This window comes from Solanum stenotomum, chromosome 4 (genome assembly GCF_019186545.1).
Source record: "Solanum stenotomum isolate F172 chromosome 4, ASM1918654v1, whole genome shotgun sequence".
Taxonomy (NCBI): Eukaryota; Viridiplantae; Streptophyta; class Magnoliopsida; order Solanales; family Solanaceae; genus Solanum; species Solanum stenotomum.
Genome location: NC_064285.1, coordinates 47642696 through 47664822, shown reverse-complemented (window position 1 = coordinate 47664822; position 22127 = coordinate 47642696). Strand labels below are relative to the sequence as shown.

Genomic DNA, 22127 nt, shown 5'->3' with positions numbered 1-22127 from the left:
GCCGTCACTAGGATATCACTCAAGATCTCATATGAATCTACCAATCCGGGTCTAGATTGCTCCAATTCACTAAACCACATAAGGTGAGAATTCAAGCAAACCTATCTCATAAACGTCAAGGACACTCAATAACCTTACCATCTAAGCATATTATCCCGCATTGGGGTAAGCCTAAACTATCTCATTACACAACATGATTCTCAAACCAATGAGGATCTCACTCCTACCCTCTTTTAAAGGAGCTTAATCACTCAACATCTCTAGGTACCACTTAAGAATCACTATTCGTCAAAATCCAACACATCATAAAACTCATAAGGACTAAGTTGAGTTATACTAATCACTCACATATGGCCATAACTAAACCCATGAATATTAAGGACGACAAAAAAAAAAAATTCGCGATATTCTCTTTATCAAGTCACGAAAGACAAGTATTACTAAGATTACTCCTACAAGGTTCATCACCTTAGATAACTCCTTTATAAACTCTAGAGGATCTTCCTCTATCTTTGGCCCATGGAATTTCCGCAATTCAATAAAACATAAAACACATACCGGAACCCTTAAGATCCACTACCACTCACTCTTTGAGACTTACGGGTAGACATCCTTTCTTGGTTAAACCTTAGAGGAACTTAGAGGAATTTTGACCAAGAAACCTTTCTTTTTTTCACTAAAGTTGGATTAAGACAACTCTAGACCATGTCAACCCTTATCACCACTTTTGGTGGGGTCTACCAACCAACTATGCCTAGGTATTATCTAAGCACCCTACTTAAGTGACCATACTTAGGATCAATCTTAAAATACAACAACTAACCCTTTGAAGTTGGTCAACACTTATACTTCTTATTCTTCACCTTAACTAGATGGTACATGCAACCCTCAAAGTCAACTTCAAAACACAACATAATCCCGACCTAGGGCATATAATTTCTTTTCCCATCTCCACTCTCGGATAGGCTCCTTTGGGAATCAACAATTTGACCATACGGGTTCTACCATCAACTAAACATAACTTCACAATTACCTTGCTAGGTAGGCACACTATCTCCCCCTTTGGAGTAAGCCTACACAAGTTCTTCTAACCAACACAAAGACAATTATGAAGCATTAATCACACAAAATACAACTTCATAATCTATTCCATCAAAGCTCACAAGTCACATAGCCATAATTGGCATTACAACCACTCGCTCCTTCTAGCAAGAACCCTTCAAGTGGTCCAACTTTAAACACCATAAGACAAGGAATAAGAGAGAGAGCTTATAGATCTATGGCACGACTTAGAGAATGAAGAAGTGAAACATTTCCTAAAACGTCTCATAGCCTCCTACTCATAGTTGTGGTGCACAACACAACCATGAATCGGACTCTAATCAACGCGGTGTGTTGGACTCCGAGGATCTATCAACCTAGTGCTCTGATACCAAGTTTGTCACGACCCAAGCCTAGGGCCTAGACGTGACCGGCGAATGGGGAACCCGAAGGAACCCCAAACAAGCCTCATAGCGTATCTTACACATCATTGGTCGCGGAAGCAATTAAAATGACCATAAGCGATAAGCATAATCAAGGGGGAAATCGGGACTAAGGGAGCAAAAAAAAAAAAAGAAGAAATGATACATAAATACCATAGATGAATCAAGCTCAAACATAATACACAACTTGTCCAACACCACCTCTAAACATAGGTACTTTAGCGGGGGCCAAGACAAACAACTGGGCTCACCCTCATAGTCAAAACATAACTAAAAGGAAAAGTCTTATACATAGCAAAAGATCATAAGCAACGTCCCCGGAATGGAGGACTCACCAATAACCTTGATAGAAAATCGTATTAGCCACGCGGAGGACGAGGGTCAAGCGGTGCTCCGGTCCCTACATGGTGACATCATGTAGGCATAGAGTATGCGTTAGTACGTTTGAATGTACTAAGTATATGGGATGCAATGCAATGCAACAAGGGATGGACATCATAGGCAAAATGCATAATCGTACCCGATAGATAGCATATTAATGAGATGATATGTATAATGATGCTTATATAAAAATCATATTTAGTAGGGCATAGTATATGTGTAGTGAGTGACCATCAATATAGTATTTCCAAGGCCTACCACCCCCTTGGAGAGGCGAAAGAGGTACAAACCCCTCAATGTGGTTACCCGGGCCTACCACCCCCCGAGCTAGGGACCAAGGTACAAACCCCTCGATATGGTTATACGGGCCTACTACCCCCCGTACTAGGCAACCAAGGTACAAACCCCTCGATACGGTTATACGGGCCTACTACCCCCCGTACTAGGCAACCAAGGTACCAACCCCTTGATACGGTTACCCGGGCCTACAACCCCCCGAGCTAGGCTTGGTCGACTCACACACTATATAGAGAAAATCATATACATGTATCCATTTCATCATCATTTCAATACTTATATAATCATCCGACTCATAGGACGTACATTGGACCTTCCATTTCATAAGAATTCTATAAATGGCATTTTATCAAACATATGGTGGGCTACTTGTTCATGTAAATAAAATCATGTGTTTCAAGAGTACTAAGTCCAACCAATTTCAAAATCCATATAAAACAGCCCACCAACAACATACATATATATATACATATATAACAACCTTCATAATTTGATCATGGAGGCATGAAAACCATAAACATCATATAATCATTCCATTTCATGATAATATACAAAAATAGACCATAATAGGATGTGTAGTAATAATTCCATAATTCAAGAGTTCATAAATGATCATAAGGACCCATAAACTTGAAGTAAAATAGAGGATAAATGGTTGGACTTGTGGAAAGGAAGGTTTCCACAATCAACCCACATACCTCAACTTTGGAGAATTCTTGATGAAGATTGGAATGGAGAATTGCTTGAGATTGAATCTTGAATCCGGAATTAAAGCTTGGGATCCTTGAATTTGGTTGATGATCTTGGTGGAATTTTTGGAGAGGGTTTAGAGAGAGTTTTTGGATGTTTTGAAGTTAAATGACTAAGTATGGATATGTCCCCTTTTTATAAAAAAACGTCCCAACACTTAAAAAAAAAATTGAGGCGGGTGAACAGTGTTTTCGGCTACTGGAATTTGCATTTTCTGCCGGACAGGTTTTACGAAAATGGTCATAACTCCTTCATCCTAACTCGGAATGAGGTGAAACAAATTGCGTTGGAAAGCTAACTCACAGAGCTTTAATTTTGATAGTTTGAGCTCCTTCCAGTTCCTTGTGTGCTGAGAGATATGCCCCTTTAAAGTTGACCCTCAAAATCGCATTTTTTGCGATTTTCGAATTTTGATACGGTTGTTCTAAAATTCGGGTTAGACTCATTTCCCACTCAATTTGACCCCCTGAATAAGAATATGAAGTCGAATTTCCGAAATGATGCACGGATTTTGAGATATATGGAAATTACAATTTTAGGTGTTTTCGAAGCACATTTTCGGGCATTTTTGGGGTCGTTTCATCGGGCGACGCACAGCCCATGAGGTTCTCTAGTAGCTGGACAACTCTAGAATGAGACCAAATAATCCGCTTCATTCCTTCAAAGTCTTCTTTCATTTCTTTCAGCTCTCTATCTTGCTCAGTAACCTTGTGGAGAATGATTGAGAGCATTCCCTCAAGACTTTTAACCTCATTTCCTTGAGACTTTTTCACTCACGAGGAGGGAGGTATTTATCCTTCCTCTTACACTGGACCTCGATCTTCACCATCTTTTTGTCCAACTCATCCATCAGAGTCATTATGGCGGCCAACATGAAGTCATTTTCTACTTCTTGATTCATCTCAGCCATTTGATTAAGCAGTTGAACTGCTATCATATATGGTTGTTTCGCGATGCCTCCCGAAATGAGTTGTTTGACCAACCTCTTGTTTCCAGGACCAAAACTTCTGTAGAAACAGTCAAGGAGAACTATGTCGGGAATGTCATGATTTGGGCAGTGATTGATCAGTTCATTAAGCCTTGCCTATGATTTGTGGATCCTCTCACCCTCCTCTTGTTTGAAGATAAGGATACGATCCCGGAACATCATTACCTCTAATGGGGGAAACTCCATTGGCTCCCGAATATAGCTTGCCATTCTCATTCCCTTTGTTTGGATACAAAAAAACCAACAAAACAAAACTAAAAATAAGGTTAGTAAACTACGACTAAGAAAGAGCAAAAATTCTACTAATCTAAGAATTTTCAAATAACACCACTGGGGTAGCGACGCCATTTTGATGTTTGCGTAATTAATGACACAACTTCCAATGCAAGTGTCTATGATCATGCAATACTATAATAACCCAACCAAGGATTGGGGTCGAGTCCCAAGGGAGTGGTTTCGAGAATTAATAGAAAAATAAAAGTAAGTTCTAACTAGTCGTAGCCAAAGATATTAACGATTAAAAATATTGTAAATTAAAGGGTGGACACAAGAGTGTCAAATATCGATTTGGGGGTTTTGTCACAAATATAGCAAAAATAGTAAAAATAACAAAGAAATCTATGAATGAGAGGGGATTCTTGGTATGTGACTGCAATATATATTGATTTAAATTGTTGGGTACATGCTTTATATAGGAAATTTGCAAGATTATAGTGACTAGGCTAAGCTTTAGATTGAAATAAGTTCCCACTTGGGAAACTTACCCCGTTTCAAATAGGTTCCTCTTGGACACCCATTTGCCACATGAAGGCCAACCTACGCCTTACCCCACTCATTCTCTCGAGCCGAGTGTTAGGATATTGGACTAGGGCTCACCCTCACGGGTTGAACCTCATGTCGACCCACTCCTTAGCCCATTAGTCTAGCGGTCTTGGTTTCGCAACCTCTGTCTCTTGCAAGCCGAAAACACATAGGTGGTTTTGTATTTGCAACTACAAATCCATTGAATTAAATCACAACCACTAGGTGAAATAACCATTAAAATATATCTAACCTATCAGCAAGCACAACCCAACAACAATCTCAACAGATATTTGGTAAATCACACCCCAAGAATAGGGGATTTTAGCCACACATCAAGAGATAGAAATTTATACCTAAATGCGCTTGCATTCAAATGGGTATGAAGATTTAAGTCTTGTTATAGGCCAAGAATGAAAAATCCAAGAGACCCAAGTCCAAATCCTTGGAGATGAAACCCTCTTTTTCTTCAAGTTTCCAAAACCCTCTCCAAACTCAAAGCGAAAATAAAAGTACTAAAAATTATATTAAGAATCTGATACTGTCTAAACTATATTTAATCTATAACTCTCAATGAGTATTTATAGTTTTTAAAAATCTGTGATGCGATGGATTATTCAGTGACATTAGTCGAAATCACTGATCAATTTGGTGATTCACCCTTTGGTGTAGTTCATCGCCGTCTTGGACCATCCTTCGGCATCATCGTGCTCTGGGTCATTGGGCAATATAGTACTTCTTCGCGGAACTTCTCGGTGACACGCCGATTGCTCCCTTGTTTCGCCAACTTGATTCTTTCCTTCAAGCTCAGCACACTGGAACAAAAGGTGAAGTGAGACCCCTCGGTGATTCGCCAAGTGGACTCGGCGATCCTCAAGTCTTCATTTTCTCATTCTTTTCAGCCTCTTCGTTCCTTTTTGTGAAGTAGTGTCCATGTTCTCCTTCAATCTTCAAATACCTGAAGCTTAAGGATTTTCATCAGATATTGAGATAAAATAAGCATTTGAGGACACAATTTCTATTCAAAATATAGCCCTAAATGAGTCCAATTTGTGGACTCATCACTCGTAGACCTTCTATGTGATATATTGTGGTCCTTCTAACTCTTATTATATTGGGAGAAAACCTTCGAGACATTTGGACTAAATTTCAAAGAAATCCTTAAAAAGGAACTTGCGATGACTTTCGCCAACTTTTATTACTAAACTTTCTTAACTTCAAAAATTACGATGTGAACATTGTGAACTTAAAATATGACCCTTATCATTACTTATATATTTAATCACTTTTCATCTTGCTACAAAGAGATGAGTTAAGTTAGAGTTCCGAAGAGTCGGGGTGCTACATTTTCCCCCCCTTAGAAACATTCGTCCTCGAATGAAAAATCAAAGCCACGTGGTTAAGTCCTTAGTAGTTACCAAAATTTTGGCAAGTGTCCTCTATAGTCATGAATATATAGGAACCTAAAGTGTAGAAGATTCCAACCTAAGCACCTCACAGGACGATACAAATAGCTAAGAACAATAGATTTGCAATAATAGTAAGAGCAAAATACAACAACAACAACAGTAGTAATAAACAACAATAAAAGGACTAAATGGGTATCTTACCTTAGTGTGCTAATCAAAATTGATATTGTTACCACTGTGGGATCTAAAACAGCTGAGGATATTTAGATCTCATGCCATTCTCGGCTTCCCACGTTACCTCTTCCCTATTTTTGTTCCTCTACATTACTTTAACAAAATCCACATCTTTTGTCCTCAACCTTACAACTGGAATTTCCTCATAGGACAACTCCTTTGTGATCTGAACATCCTCAACCGGGACAACCCAAGAAGGGTCTCCTATGCACTTTCATAACATCAATATATGGAAGACTGGATGAACCGATTCTAGCCCTGATGGAAATTCTAACTCATAAACCACTCGTCCTACCATACGAAGGATCCGATATGGCCCAATGAATCTTGGACTAAGCTTGCCCTTCTTTCAAAATCTAGTAACACCCTTCATAGGTGAGACTTTTCAGAATACCCAGTCATCGACACAAAACTCTAAATCTCTTCGTCACACATCTGAGTATGACTTTTGGTGACTTTGAGCAGTCACTAAATGTTCTCGAATGAGCTTAACCCGCTACATTGTCTATTGTACCAGGTCGGGTCCAACCAACCCTGACTTACCTACCTGAAACCAGCCAATAGAGGATCTATATTTCCGACCATACAAAGCCTCATAAGGTGCCATTTTGATGCTAAAATGATAACTACTGTTACATCCAAACTCAATAAGAGGTAAGTGTTCATCCCAACTTCCATTGAAGTCCAGCATGCATGCCTGTTACATGTCCTCAAGTGTTAAAATGGTGCATTCAGCTTAGCCATCTGTCTGAGGGTGAAAGGATGTACTGAAATTAACTTGCGTCCCAGTCCTTTCTGGAAAGACTTCCACAATTTAGCGTTAAATTATGCTCCTCTATCCGAGATAATAGATACTGGGACGCCGTGGAACCTAACAATTTCTCGGATGTAAAACCCTACATAGTCTTCGGTTGTGAAAATAGTGTTGACCAGTAATAAGTGGGCTGATTTTATTAACCTATCAACAATTACCCAAATAGAGTCAAACTTACACCGCGATCGAGGTAACCCAGTAATAAAATCCATATTAATTACCTCTCACTTCCATAAAGGATTGGCTATCTCCTGGACCAACCCATGAGGCTTCTGGTGCTCACCCTTCACTTGTTGGCAGTTAGGACAGTGTGCCACAAACTCAACAACATATCTCTTCATCCTATGCCACCAATAGATTTCTTTAATATCATACTACATCTTCATCGATCGTGGGTGAATAGAATACCGGGAATGATGTGCCTCTGCCATAATATGTTGTGGAAGCCCTACCACATTTGGAACACAAAATCTACCTTTATATGTGAGGAATCCATCTTCTGCTATATCAAAGGCTAACGACTCCTTATCATGAACTTTGCCTCGTAGCTGCTCTAAGTAGGGATCCTCATGCCGTCGTGCCTTCACTTCTATGATTAAATATGATACAATTGTGTTCTGAACTCTGACCCCACTACCACTTGCCTCTTCTAATATGTCTCTCAGGATGGCTAATTGATGAAGTTCTCGATCTAATTCAAGCCTCTCAACACCTAAATATGATAAACTTCCCATTGACCTACGACTAAGGGCATCAGCTACCACATTTACCTTCCCCGGATGATATAAAATATCTACGTCATAGTCTTTCAGTAACTCAAGCCATCTATGTTGTCTCACATTCAATTCCTTCTGTCTAAAGATATACTGAAGGATCTTATGATCTATGAAAATGTCCACATGAATGCCATATAGATAGTGTCTCCAGATCTTCAGTGCATGCATAACTACAGCTAACTCTAAATCGTGAGCTGGGAATTTCCTCTCATGCTCCCTCAACTGCCTTGAACCATATGCGAGCACCTTATCATGCTGTATCAGAACACATCCTAACTCAATACTAGAAGCATCACAGTACACTCCATAGCCATCTGAACCCTCTAATAAGACTAGGACTGGTGCTATTGTTAACCAGTCCTTCAGCTCCCAAAAACTATGCTCACAAGCCTCAGTCCACTGAAACTTAACTGCTTTTTGAGTCACCTTTGTTAGTGGTTCTAAATTTGAAAAAAAATCCCTCTACAAACCTTCTGTAGTACCTAGCTAACCCTAAGAAACTACGAACCTTTTTTGAAGTTGTGGGTCTAGGCAAAGTCTTCACAGAACTCACACTTAGAGAACTTTGCATAAAGTTCCTACTCTCGAAGAACCTGAAGGACTGCTCGCAAATTATCTGCATGCTCAGCTTTTGAATGTGAATACACCAAAATATCATCAATAAATATAATCACAAACATGTCTAGATACGGCCTGAATATGTTGTTCATCAGGTCCATAAATACTGTCGGGGGATTGGTCAATCCATATGACATCACCAAAAACTCAAAATGCCCATATCTAGTTCTAAAAGTTGTCTTCAGAATATCTTTCTCCCGAACTCGTACCTAATGGTACCCTGATCTTAAACCAATCTTCAAGAAGTACTTAGCACCTTGTAGTTTATCAACCAAGTCATCGATCCTTGGAAGTGGATACATATTCTTTATAATAGTCTTGTTCAGGTGTCGATAATCGATACACATGCTCAGTGAGCCATACTTTTTTGTAATAAATAATACTTGTGCACCCCATGGTGAAGCACTAGGCCTGATAAAGCCTTTATCCAGGAAAATCTTTCAGTTGATCCTTCAATTCCTTTAGCTCAACAGGAGCCATTCTATAAGGAGGGATAGATATGGGTTAAGTACCTGGTAGTATATTGAAAGAAAAATCAATTTCCCGTTATGGATGGATACCATGAAGATCATCTGGAAAAACATCTGGAAACTCATTAACTACAGAATAGATGGGAGAATCGGTGGCTCTACATCCATATCCTGGACTCGAACAAGATGATAAATGCAACCCTTAGTAATTATCATTTTGGCCTTAAGATAGGAAATAAACCTGCCTTTTGGTGTTGTTGTATTTCATTTTCATTCTCGCACTGCCTGTCCTGAAAAATAAAATCTAACAATCTTTGTCCAACACTCAACATTAGCATAACACGACGCTAGCCAGTCTATACACATAATGACATCGAGATCGACCATCTCTAACTCTACCAGGTCTACAGAGGTTTGACAGTCAATAATTTCTACTGTGCAGCCTCGGTAGACTCTATTGGCAATAATAGACTAACCAACTGGTGTAGACATAATGAAGGGTTGATTTAATGACTCTTCTTCTATACACAACTTCCCCGCAATAATTGGAGTAACATAGGACATGGTAGAGCCTAGATCTATCAAAGCATAAACACAATGAGAACAAACAATCAATGTACTTGTCACAAGGTCAAGTGATGACTCTGAGTCCTGTCGGTCAGCTAGTGCTTACACACAGTTCTAGCCATTACCAGAACTAGATGTTCTCCCTCTACTTCTACCTCTACCTACTGAAGTCTCAGGTCTACGCCTCGCAAAATATGCTGATAAGGAAGAACCTACTACTGACCCAGTCGACTGACCCATACCACCTTGATCAATGGTCGGGTAATTCCTCCACACATGCCCCTTCTACCCACAAGAATAACAACATGTGGACCTTACCTACATCTCTCAAAATGCATCCTATCGCATGTAGCACAATGCGGTGGGCCTGACATGGCTTGGCTTGAACTCATCTGCTGCTAAGAGCCTGCTACTCATGAACCCTCACCTGGACCTGACTATCCCCGACAATCAAGTCTACTACCTTAGAGCTACGGTAGTGGAGGTCTGGGTGGCCTACTAGGATATCGAGATCTGGGTACCACCGTGAAACTCTCCTTGTGAACTAGCAGGCCTAGCCCTCTTCTGCTGCTCTATATCAACCATCTACCTTATATAATATTGATGTCGACGGTCTTCTATTCTTTGTGCAAAGGCCTGAATTCATGAGATATCAATATTATCATTTAGGGCAGTGGTAGTACAAATATCAATAAAGTTTGAATCAAGCCCTCCCATAAATCTTCACACCCTATCATGCATCGTATCAACAAAATTTGGTGTATACCTAGCCAATGAATCAAATCTCAGGCCATACTCTCAGACACTCATGCTTCCCTGTCGAAGGTTTAAGAATTGATCTACCCGGGTATCCCAAATCTCTCGAGGCAGATAGTGATCTATTAAATATTCAGTAAAGCTATCCCAAGAGGGTGGAGGTGCATCCTTCCCGCTGATCTCTCCCAACTCTCATACCACAATACTGTAACATTACACTATTAAAATGTTGCTAACTCAACTAACTCAGTCGATGAGGCATGCATGACCCTGAAGATCCTGTGATGTTAATCAATAAAATGCAGAGGGTCCTTCCTACGATATGTCCTTGTAAAATCAGGAGGACTCAAAGCTAGAAACTCTTGAAATCACAAACTTCCAAGACCTTTATAAGGTCCAACAACTCCTGGCACAACTGGCTGGCCCTGTGCAGCTACTAATTGTTCTAACATACATACTGCACTCTTGAAATGATGATTAGAAGGAACATGAGGATCTGGAGGTAGTACTTCTGGTGGTGTCAGGGATCCTGTAGCCCTCAAAGGATCCTAAGTTGGTGGAGAAGCTATAACGGGTTGAGAAGATGTCTCCTTCTGGGTATCACAATGGGTTGTGTCGGCCGATGGTACCTTGCAAGTACCCTTACCTACAACTCCTTCTAGCCTCTAGCTAGCGGCAGTTTGTGTTGTGTCAGCCATCTTTGTTTGTAGACAAACATCAATCATAAGCTCAAAAATTCAACCCTTAAGATACAACTCTATAGCACAAGGTGAGCATAAAAAGGATAACCAATCTAACATGACATGTAGCTTCCTACTTATAAAATGTGGTGCATAACACATTTATAAAAAAGTTTCTACTAGACACGACTTGCAGACTCTCTAGGACACGACGTTTCTCTGATACCAAGTTTGTCACGCCCCAAACTCAAGGGGAGCAACTAGAATCAATGCCAAAACTTGGGCCTAAGCCGACCCTGCTTAGCCACTTTCTAATGGCACGGAAAAGCCACACATAGTTAAGAAAACAAACAAGTATATCTCATCTTAAAAAATACGCCATTGGCCAGGAAGACCCTTGTCAACAACCCTATAAAGAATATAACTACTCCCACAGTTCATATATAAGAAAACCAGCTAGCACATAAATCCCTTTTGGGTCTTCAAGGCCACCATGATATCTAGAAAAATGTAAACACTATTTGGGTTTTTGATGAGTCTAAGAATTGGACTCATTTAGGAATTTGTTTTGATAGGTTTAGTGTTCTCAAATGCCTAATTTATGCTATAAACTGATGTTAAAGCCTTAATTTTTAGGTATGTGAGTTAAGGAGCAAGGTAAGGACACTAACATGCAAAAAGGAGCATAACAAGCTGAAGAAGTGAATAAAGGCGATCCTGGTGATCGCCAAGACCAATCGGCGACTTGCAGAGTGGCTTTTCAATCCGCCTAAAGTTCCAGTGTGTCAGCCCTGAGGGAAGAAACCAAGTCGGCGATATGAATGGGAAGTCAGCGAATCGCCGATTGGTACCGCAATAACAAAATGGATCGCCCAAAGTTACAGGAATTGAGGATTCTAAGAATAAAATGCATAATGGCGATGGAAGAGAGCAAATGGTGGATCATCGAACCATTTGGTGAGCCCGACTTATCTCACCTAATGGCCTTTCAAGCCAAATTTTGGGCAAAAATAAATTGAATTTTGAATTGTAAATTGGGTATCTTGCTATCATTGGAAAAGTTTTCTTTTGAGTTTTAGAGTTCCATTGTAAACTTTGAAGCTTTTTGGACGCTCAAACTTGAAGATTTGCGAGTGTGTTTTTGAATATAATTCTTGAAAAACATTGTAAAGGCTTGGAGACTATTACCCAGCTGATGGATAATCGAGTTGGTAATTGTTTTTATATTTTTATAATGTTTAGGGAAGACCTCAATTCTTAGGGTGTGATTATTGGTTGAATTAACTTATGGGTATTGATTATTACTAATTTAAATGCTATATTGAAGTGGGTTTATTGATTAGTTGTATTTTAATCAATGAATTGTAGTTGCAAATGCAGTACTAATTTGGAGTTCTTAGGTTGCTTGAGAGAGAGGTTTCTGAACCAAAGCTTTTGATTAATGGTTTGTAGATATTGGGTTGATGTGGGTTCAGCTCGAAAGAGTTAATCCTAAACCAAATCCTACTTATCTTGCTCGAGAGAGAGGATGTATTAAGGTTGTGGGTTGTTCTTATTTGTTAAGCTTGTTGATGTTTGAGAGAAATCACTTTAATCGAAGTAGTTATTTGGGAGAAAGCTATTCCAGTCATAGTCTAGCCTACCCACTGATATTTAGCTATTTATTAGTAGTTTCAATTACCCATATAGTGAAATTTTCCTATAATTGATCATATCCCGACAATTCCTCTCTAGATTGTTATTTCATTGTTGCTTGATTGTGTTATAGCTGATAATTGCAAACCAAACCCCCCCCCCCCAATCTAACAATTTTTATCACCCCCTTTAACTTGTTTATTTGTTATTTTCGACAATTTCTATTCCTATAACTATTTAGACCACATTTGTACTTCATAACTGAGTTTGAACACGAACCGCTCCCTGTGGGTCCGACCCCAATTCTTGGTAAGGTTTTATACTTCTTAATGATCGTTTGCACCAAGAATTGGATGAGGTGTGCTTGAAACATTAATCAAAATAGCGATGCTGCCGGGGAGTGTTATTGTTTAAAATTCTTTTATTGAAGTTGAATTGTGATATTTGTGGTTGTAGTTGAATCGACTTACTTTAGTGCTTGTTTTGTATTGCTTGTGTTGAACAGAGGAAGAGATGAGCGTAAACGAGAGTAATGGTAGCCAAGTGGGCCACCAAGACGATATTGGGAACCTCAATCATGTAAATGACCCAAATGTGAATGACCGAATTCCATTAGGTGGTGTGTGTGCAATACGTCTACCTCCAACTGAAGGGAATGTCGTCTTCCATGTTACAAGCACAATGATGCAGCTCCTCCAAATGAAGGGATTATATGGAGGATTGGCTCATAAAGACCCACATAAGCATATTCGGAACTTCGTGGACATTTGTGGTCCATTTTCATTCAAGAGCGTATCACAAGAATCAGTCCGTCTCAGGTTGTTCCCATTCTCTTTGATGGGTGAGGCTAGTAAATGGTTGGCTGAGTTATCAAGGGTTTCGATTACCTCTTTGGGAAGAGCTTACTACAGCATTCCATGTGAGATTCTTTCCCCCATCAAAGATGTTAACCCTTAGGGATAGTATCCAATGTTTCAAATGCTTGGAAGGTGAACCTATCCATGAGACATGGCAGAGGTTTAAGAAGTTGGTACTTCAATGTCCAACCCATGGGCTGCCAAACCATATCTTGCCGCAGTACTTCTATAGGAGCCTAACCTCGGTGAACAAAAGAATTGATGATTTACCATTTCAAGCACACCTCATCTAATTCTAGGTATCAACGATCCTAAATCAGTATAAAACCTAACTAAATAAGTTGGGGTCGAATCCCATAGGGAGTGGTACGTGTTTCAAATTCAAATAGGAAGGGCAAACGTGGTCTAATCAGCCATAGGAATATAAATTGTCAAAAAAGACATTAATTAAATAAAGGGGTGACAAGAATGTAAGATGGGGGTTTTGGTTTGGATTATCAACTACAAGCAATTACAAAAACTTCGAACTAATAATAGGGAGAGTGATTCTCGGGATGTGATCGATTATAGGCAAATATAGGTATATGGGTAATTGAAACTACTAGTAAACAACTAAAAATCAGTGAGTAGGCTAGACTACAAGGGAGATAGCTTTCTCTTGAACAACTACCCCGAATCAGGTGATTTCTTTCGAACATCAACAAGCATGACAATGAAGAACAACCCACACCTTAATTCATCCACTCTTTCGAGCTAGATGGGTAGGATTGGGTTTAGGATTCACTCTCTCGAGGTAAACCCAGCTCAACCCAAAACCCACAAATCATTAATCAAAAATCTTAGTTCTAAAACTTCTCTCTCGAGCAAGCCAAGAACACAAAGATAGAACTGCATTTGCAGCTACAATTCATAAATTAATCCTCAATTAATGATTAAACTCGCTTCAAAACAACATTTAAACTAGTAAATAACAATACCCATAAACTAAAGCAACCCATAATCACATGATTACACCCCAAGAATTGCGGTATTAGCCAAACATCATAAAAGGGTAAAAACGATTACCAAATCGATTATCCATCAACTGGGTAAGAGATATTTAGTCTTTACAATGCTCAATTTGCAGGATATTCGAACCCCACTTCCAGAATCTCTAAATTGAATCTCTAAGGTTCTACAAAAACTAAGAAAAACTTAAGAGAAAACTGTTTCAAAAATGTATCAATATGTATCCAGATACTAAAGTAAATATTCAAAATCTAATTTATAGTTTCCAAAAATAAGCCACGAAGGACCATTCGGCGAAGTAAGTCGGGCTCGCCGAACCACTCGGCGATCCTCCCTTTGACCTCTTCCATCGCCTTTTCACCTTGGCATTCAGCATCCTTGAGGTCTGTAACTTTGGGCGATATATCTTTGCTTCGCAAAACCACTCGACAATTTGCCGACCGCTCATTTTCATCACCGACTTGGTTTCTTCCTTCAGGGCTTGGCACACTGGAACTTTAGACGGTTAGATGAGCCACTCAGTGACACGCCAAGTGCTCTTGGCGATCCTCAGGCTTGCCCTTCTTCATTTCTTCAGCTTGTTTTGTTCCTTTCTTCCTATTAGTGTCCTTGCTTTGTTCCTCAATCAATATATCTGAAAATCAAGGATTTAACATCAGTTTATGGCAAAAATTAAGCATTTTGAGGACACTAAATCTATATAAACAAATCCCAAATGTGACCAAATCTGAGACTCATCAACACCCCCAACATAAACTTTTGTTTGTCCTCAAGTAAAACTCAAGTTCAGTAGTTCAAAAAGAATGTCTCAAACAGTACTACAAAAGAATCAACATGAATGCACACAATACGATTCAACTTACTCATGCAATGATCAATTATGCACTCAAAGATTCAAATTGTGACTTACCATTATTAAAGATGCTCAAGTTCACAATACTTGCTTCAAATGCAAGTTCAAGCTCAACAAAGGTACTCAAATGCCCTCATAACAAAGATGATTCCATATTCAAACATAATTTCTCAAAACTTTAGAGTTTTGGAATCACATACGACTCTCACACTCACAAAGATTAACACATGCATGACTTTACCCATAAGATTGCCCTTATTTTTCAATCAACATTGGTTTCAGCTCACTCAAGATCACAAAGGTCTTTTCAAGGCTTGTAACGGGTTGAGTGTAAAGGTATGGTCATTTAGGCACAGTGGCTTCTACCTTCATGAAGTGTGGCCTAAACATCACTTTACTCCTTTTCTTTAACATTTAAAACATGCTCATAATCCACCCCATTATTCAACTTCTTATGAATTACCGGACACTCCATTTCTTTTGCAATTTTAATCAATTTATTGCACAACATTTTCTTTCTTTTTCTTTTGCTTTTCTTCTCTTTTCTTTTCTCTTTTTTTTATATGGAGGGATTTGATCATTTTCAAAACCATTATCAAAGGGGGATTTCTCACACTTCTCGATTTTCCTTCTCTTTTCACCACACCCCCAACTTAGGCTTTTGGCCTAAGTTGGCTATTCAAACAAACCACACTTCATAAGAGTTATGGATGAATGGATAAAGAGGGGCCACAATTGTTCAAGTTTCTTCTAAGAAAAGGATAAGGCTCAAGGGGGTTCAAGCAAGGTTCACACATCTCACAAGGTTGGCCACAAAAGAGGTATATTCTCAAATTGTGTCACTCTTTAAAATTGCTGCCTAAGATCATTTCAAGTGCTTGCATCACTTAGTCAACCGGACCAACGGGGCAAATTCTAGGTGTCATCACACAATGTTCAAAGTAAGCTCATCACACAAGGCATTGACACCAATATCAAACAAGACTCCACACGTTCTAGCTAGTGTACAATGTTCATCACAAGAGACTCATTCGATAACTGGCTAGTCACAACGAGATGCTAAAAGTTTACACATTGTCTATGCAACTTCATTGGGCTCATCCTAGCCACACATTTATTTCGTTCAATTAAGAGCACTATTTAAGTCATCAGTACTGATCATAACCGATACTCTAATTCGCAAAAGAACAGCCACATTCACAAACAATAGAGGTGTCACAAATTTTCAAGATAGGTCAAAAACCATTTCCATTCAAAACAAGGAGCCACAAGCTCAAATATCCTCAAGACAAGAACAAAACACAATCAAAAAACAAAACCCAACATATACAAACATCACAAAAGGTAGGTATGGAAATACCTCACCCCACCCACAAAAGAAAATGCAGTTACCCTCAATGCAACTAAAAACATCAAAATCAATACAAACAACTGAGAGGGAGGTAAAGATATCATCCTGCTAGGCTAACCCTGGGGTGAAGTCTGCATCGCAGTCACTCCATCTATCGGGGCATCAATGCCCGGTATAACACTCTGGTCTTGGGCATCAGTGCCCGGAGTCACATCAGCACTGGCTCAACTAGAGGCTGACATTGAAGTCTCTCTCAACGAAGTCTGAATGGCTAAATGTACCATAGCCTATTCAACTTTAGTCAGGCCCTCATATATACTCTCCTCAAGAACACTGAGTTACACATCATCAGTCTCAGCCTCGGACTCTGCAGCCACATTATCAGCTCTAACCTCATCCCTGGTGGTAGCTGGAGGCACATTAGAATAAGCTGGCATATTTGTGTCTAGGTCATCAGGGATCTCCGCAGTCCCAAAAATCATCGACATATCTATGGACTTCAGCCAATCCACATCTTTTTTCAACTCTACAATTGTGGCCTTTAGGACTGTCACCTCTTTAGTGGCTCCCTGACCTCTCACACACCGCTACCCTTACTGTGAGGGCATCAATAGACTATCTAAGAGGGGTTAAAACAGTGATAAGAGCTCTCTCAATCATCCCAGGGACTGTAGCCTCTAGCCTAGAGGCACGAACATCAGTAGAATGGGCTAGATGCCCCATCCATAGTAGCATGGCATGGGTGAGTGGAGGTTGGGATGCAGCAGAACTAGCAAAAGACTTAGGAGGCAAGGGAGTAGTAGAAGAGCTTGGAGTCATAGAAGGGGAAGAGCTAGAAATACATGAAGGCCCAGTGGCCGGAGTAGGCAATACTGTGTCTGAAGGTAGTGTCTCAATGTCAACAGCCGGGGATGTATCCACCGGGGCTGCCCTCTTCTTCTCAGCCTCATCTTTCAAGTACTCGGCCTTGATACGCCGGATGTTAGTCGAGAAAGTGGGAATCACTTCCACATCATTCTTCTCATCACGTGGCACACGGGCTCATTGCACAACTCAGTGACCAACACCAGAAAATGGAGGATGTCTAGTGCTGCCTGGCCCTCATGGCCATCTCTTGTCTAATGATTATACCTAAATTGAGGCTCTTCTCAGCAATGATAGAGCCAAGACAGGCCGTCTTCGTGTGGCGGAGGATAGACTTATTCTGGGATGGCATGATTGTGCTATTGATGAAGCCAAACCAGTACCTCGCTGCCACATTTAGATCTTTCTTCCCTATGGCCACTGCGGCCTTAATCCACCTAGAAGTACTGATTGAAAGGAGAGGAGCCAGCCAACTTTTCATGTCCTCCAATGAATTTCTCTTGATCCTGCTCAGGTAGTCATCTGCAGTATTCTTTATGCACTCTAATACTACTTTGATATCATCACTATCAGACTTTACTTTTCTTCCCCTGACAACTACATAGTCTACTGGTTTGAAGGCAACAGCCTTCCTCTTTTCCTGTGGTACTAGGGCTCCATAGGCCATGTAAGACTCCTGGACCCAATTAGGAATGTACGGGCCCCGAGGTTTAGTAAAAATTCAAACTTGTGGGACTTTAGGGTATGCCATATTTTTGGGTATTGATCTATCACACCATCTATAAACAACCTCTTCTCCTCAATGATAGTCCTCAGTCCCTCGTCCTTTAGTCTGTTGAGAGACCGGGGAAGAGGACCCTGTGTAGGTGGTGCTGGGACCACAGCCTGATCGGAGGAGGAGGAATGGTCTGAGGCACCCGGATACTAGATGGATCATGCATCCTCTTGGAGCGCATTTCAGCTCTCCGGGCCAATAGTAACTGATCATCCTCAATCTCAAAGATGACAGCCTGAGGATCCTGGTGTTCCCCCTCACTTTCATATATAGTGAGGTGAGATGCGTACACTCATTCATTGTCGAAGCTGACCTCCGATGATGCAGTTGCGGGCGCCTTGCCCTTTCTTTTGCATTTCCCACCAGTGATAAGAAGTTTGGTTTCCTTAGCTTTAGATGTTGATGCATCCTCATTTATGGTGACCCCTTTTGCCTGTTTGCGGGGCGGTATGTCTCGTCCTGGTACTTTGGGTCTAGCCATATCTGCAAAACACCTCAAAAAGAGATAGAAATAATTCAAAAAATTTAGCAGAATTCAAGTTGCAGAAAAACTCGCCGAACAAGTCGGTGAGTCGCCGAGTCATTTTGACGGGCCAGATCAGGCTCGCCAAAAGAACTGGCCTGAAAAACTCCTAGAAAAATGGCAAGTCGACGATGCTCATGGCCTTTTGGTGAATTACCGACATCACTCGGTAAGCCTAGACTAGCCCACCAAATATTAGAGTATGTTTTAGGGGTTAGGGACGCAGAAAGGGTGATTAAAGGACCCTTTCGGTGAGTTGCCGAGTGAAATTGGTAAGCAGAGGCTTCTCGCCAAAAGTTAAAGACTCTAACTAGACAAATTTCGAAATTAAGGGAGATCAAGGGAGACGTTGGCAAACCGCCGAACCGTTCGGTGAGCTCGACCCAGCTCGCCAAACTGTACAACGTTCCAAATTTTAACCTCGATTCCCAAAATCAAGTCCGCAGCCCTCGAAATCAAAATCAAACACACAAACTATGCAATTCATACAAGACCCATGACTCTGGGGTACTCAGACTTCCCTCGATTTGGTCAAAATTGGCCATTTGATGACTTTTGTCCTTAAGAATGACATCAATAGCTTCATCATTGGGAAAATTACATCATTTGGCTAAATTAAAGGTTACTCAAACTTCACCCAACTAGACCCAACATAAAATAATCGCAACCCAACAATATAGAGTCAATTTTAACGCATTCAAAACAAGAAATAGGCGAACCGACACATCAAACACAATTTAGAAATAGATACAACACAAATCAACGCATATTCATCAAAAGCATTCGAGTTCAACCACTAATCGAGAGTTCGGAGTTCAGAAAACCAACCTGATTGCCAAATTTAGAATTTGATACGCTAGATGTTAATATAATCCAAATCCAAGCACGAGATCAAACACACAAATAAAGAAAAATAGGAAAATATGGGAAAGTAATGAAGATCTCGAGTGCGGGTGAGAGTTTACGGGGCTATAAATGAGAAAATATGAAAGATTTTGAAATTTTAAATCGTTTAGCCTTTTAAAACATTTCTGTTTGCAGCCCTTTCGACGGTATTAGTCGGCCATACCGAACCACTAGGTGATGCACCGAGTGGTGACTTACCTCATCGAGTTTTACAGGACCTCCAGTCAATTTGCGGGTCCAAATGACAGACAAAATCGTGCTCGACAACCTGTTCGGCAAGTCACCAATTCAGCAATTAGCCCGCCGAGTTTTACAGACTTCCACTTCATGTTTTGTGGGTCCAACGGTGGTCCAAGTCGGGCTCACTAACCTCTTCAGTGAGTTACCGACTGGACTCTTGTCTTACCAACCTACATAGTCTCAAACACATTCCACCTTTCAACCTGCACAATCAACACCCGTTATTCAAAATCAAACTTAAAGCATTAAAAACTTTGGTTGCCTCCCAAGAAGTGCCTTAGTTAACGTCGTGGCACGACGCAACTACCCATTCAAACTTCATTCTTAGGGTTTGCCATAGTATCACTAGGCAACTCCTCTTGTTGTCTTGGGTTCAGTTGAGACAAAATTTGACCCATTTGGGTCTCCAACTGCTTGATATTGACTGAGTGAGAGGTCACCATCTGATTGAGAGTCGAGACATCCTTTTTTATCTCTTTCAAAACTTTGTTGTACTCTTCGATTTTGTTGAGAATGCGTGAGAGCATATCTTCTGTCCAGCCACTCTCAGAGTCCTTGGGCTTTCGACACTCATGGGAAGGAACATACATATCCTTCTCCCCTCTCTATTCCATCCCTGGTTGCCTCCCTACCTTGAGTATTTTGCACGATATATTCCTCTTTGATTGGCTATGAAGTTTACTTCCTTATTATACAACGCTTCAATTTCCAAGACATTTTTGGCCAAGATATCCAGCTGGATCATCATTTTGGCCATGTTCTGGTCGCTCTCTTGATCCTTTATGATTTGTTCTTTCATCATTTTATAAGTGAGAGGAGAGACTTGGTCTTCACGAGTATACCATGCCCTGTTTATCTTGGTCATGCAATCATGGAGTTGGGACACTATTGCGTAGGTTGTCACATTATACCACCCGGAGAAAGTTGGTCAGCCACTCCTCTGTTTACCGAATCAAGACCTCTATAGAAAACTTCCAGCAGCACCTTATCTGGAAGCCCACGGCAGTGCAGCACCAGCTTCTTAAACCTCAGCCATGTCTCATGGATTGGCTCACCCTCCAAGCGCTTGAAACTTTGGATACCATCCCTAAGTATCATCATCTTCAATGGAGTAAAAAATCTCACTTGGAACATTGTGATCAGATCAATCCAAGAGGTGATAGAATCTCTTGGCAACTTAGCCAACCACTTGCTTGCCTCTCCCATCAGAGAAAATAGGAATAACCTCAGTCGGACTGATTCTTGTGATATGTTCCTAAATGAGAACGGCGCACAGACATCAACAAAATTTCTAATATGCTCATGGGGATCCTCATGAGCTAGCCCCCCAAATAAAGCCTTCAGTTCTAGGAGTTGAAGCATGGTGTTTGAGATGTGTAACACAACATTCCCTTCAGCTGGAGGCAAACAAATGGCCCCAACACCACCTATTTAGACTGGGTCATTGACATCATTAAGGTTTCTGACATCATCTTGGTGGCCCACTTGGCTACCATTACTACCATTCACGCTCATTTACTCCTCTGTTTTAACAAGCAACACAAAACCAAAAATAAAAGTACGTAGATTCAACTATAACTAAAAAGAACACAATTCAACTTCACCAAAATAATTTAAAACAACACCACTCCCTGGCAGCGGCGCCATTTTGATTTAACGTTTCAACCACACCTCATCCAATTTTAGGTGTCAACGATCGTAAATCAGTATAAAACCCAACTAAATGAGTTAGGGTTGAATCCCACAGGGAGCGGTATGTGTTTCAAATTCGAAAAGGAAGTGCAAACGTGGTCTAATCAGCCATAGGAATAGAAATTGTTGAAAAGACATTAATTAAATAAATGGGTGACACGAATGTCAAATGGGGGTTTTGGTTTTGATTATCAACTACAAGCAGTCACAAAAACTTCAAATTAACAATAGGGAGAAAGATTCTCAGGATGTGATCGATTATAGTCAAATATAGGTATATGGGTAATTGAAACTACAAGTAAACAGCTAAAAATTAGTGAGTAGGCTAGACTATAAGGGAGATAGCTTTCTCTCAAACAACTACCCCAAATCAAGTGATTTCTTTCGAACATCAACAA

The 22127-nt window shown here is 40.3% G+C and overlaps 1 non-coding gene across 1 annotated transcript; it reads left to right on the top strand.

The window, feature by feature from the left end:
- The first annotated feature begins 3952 nt into the window (after positions 1 to 3952).
- LOC125863518 (small nucleolar RNA R71) lies at positions 3953 to 4059 on the top strand. Its single transcript, XR_007446180.1, has one exon. It is a non-coding gene; the product is annotated as a small nucleolar RNA R71 (small nucleolar RNA).
- The last annotated feature ends 18068 nt before the right edge of the window (positions 4060 to 22127 follow it).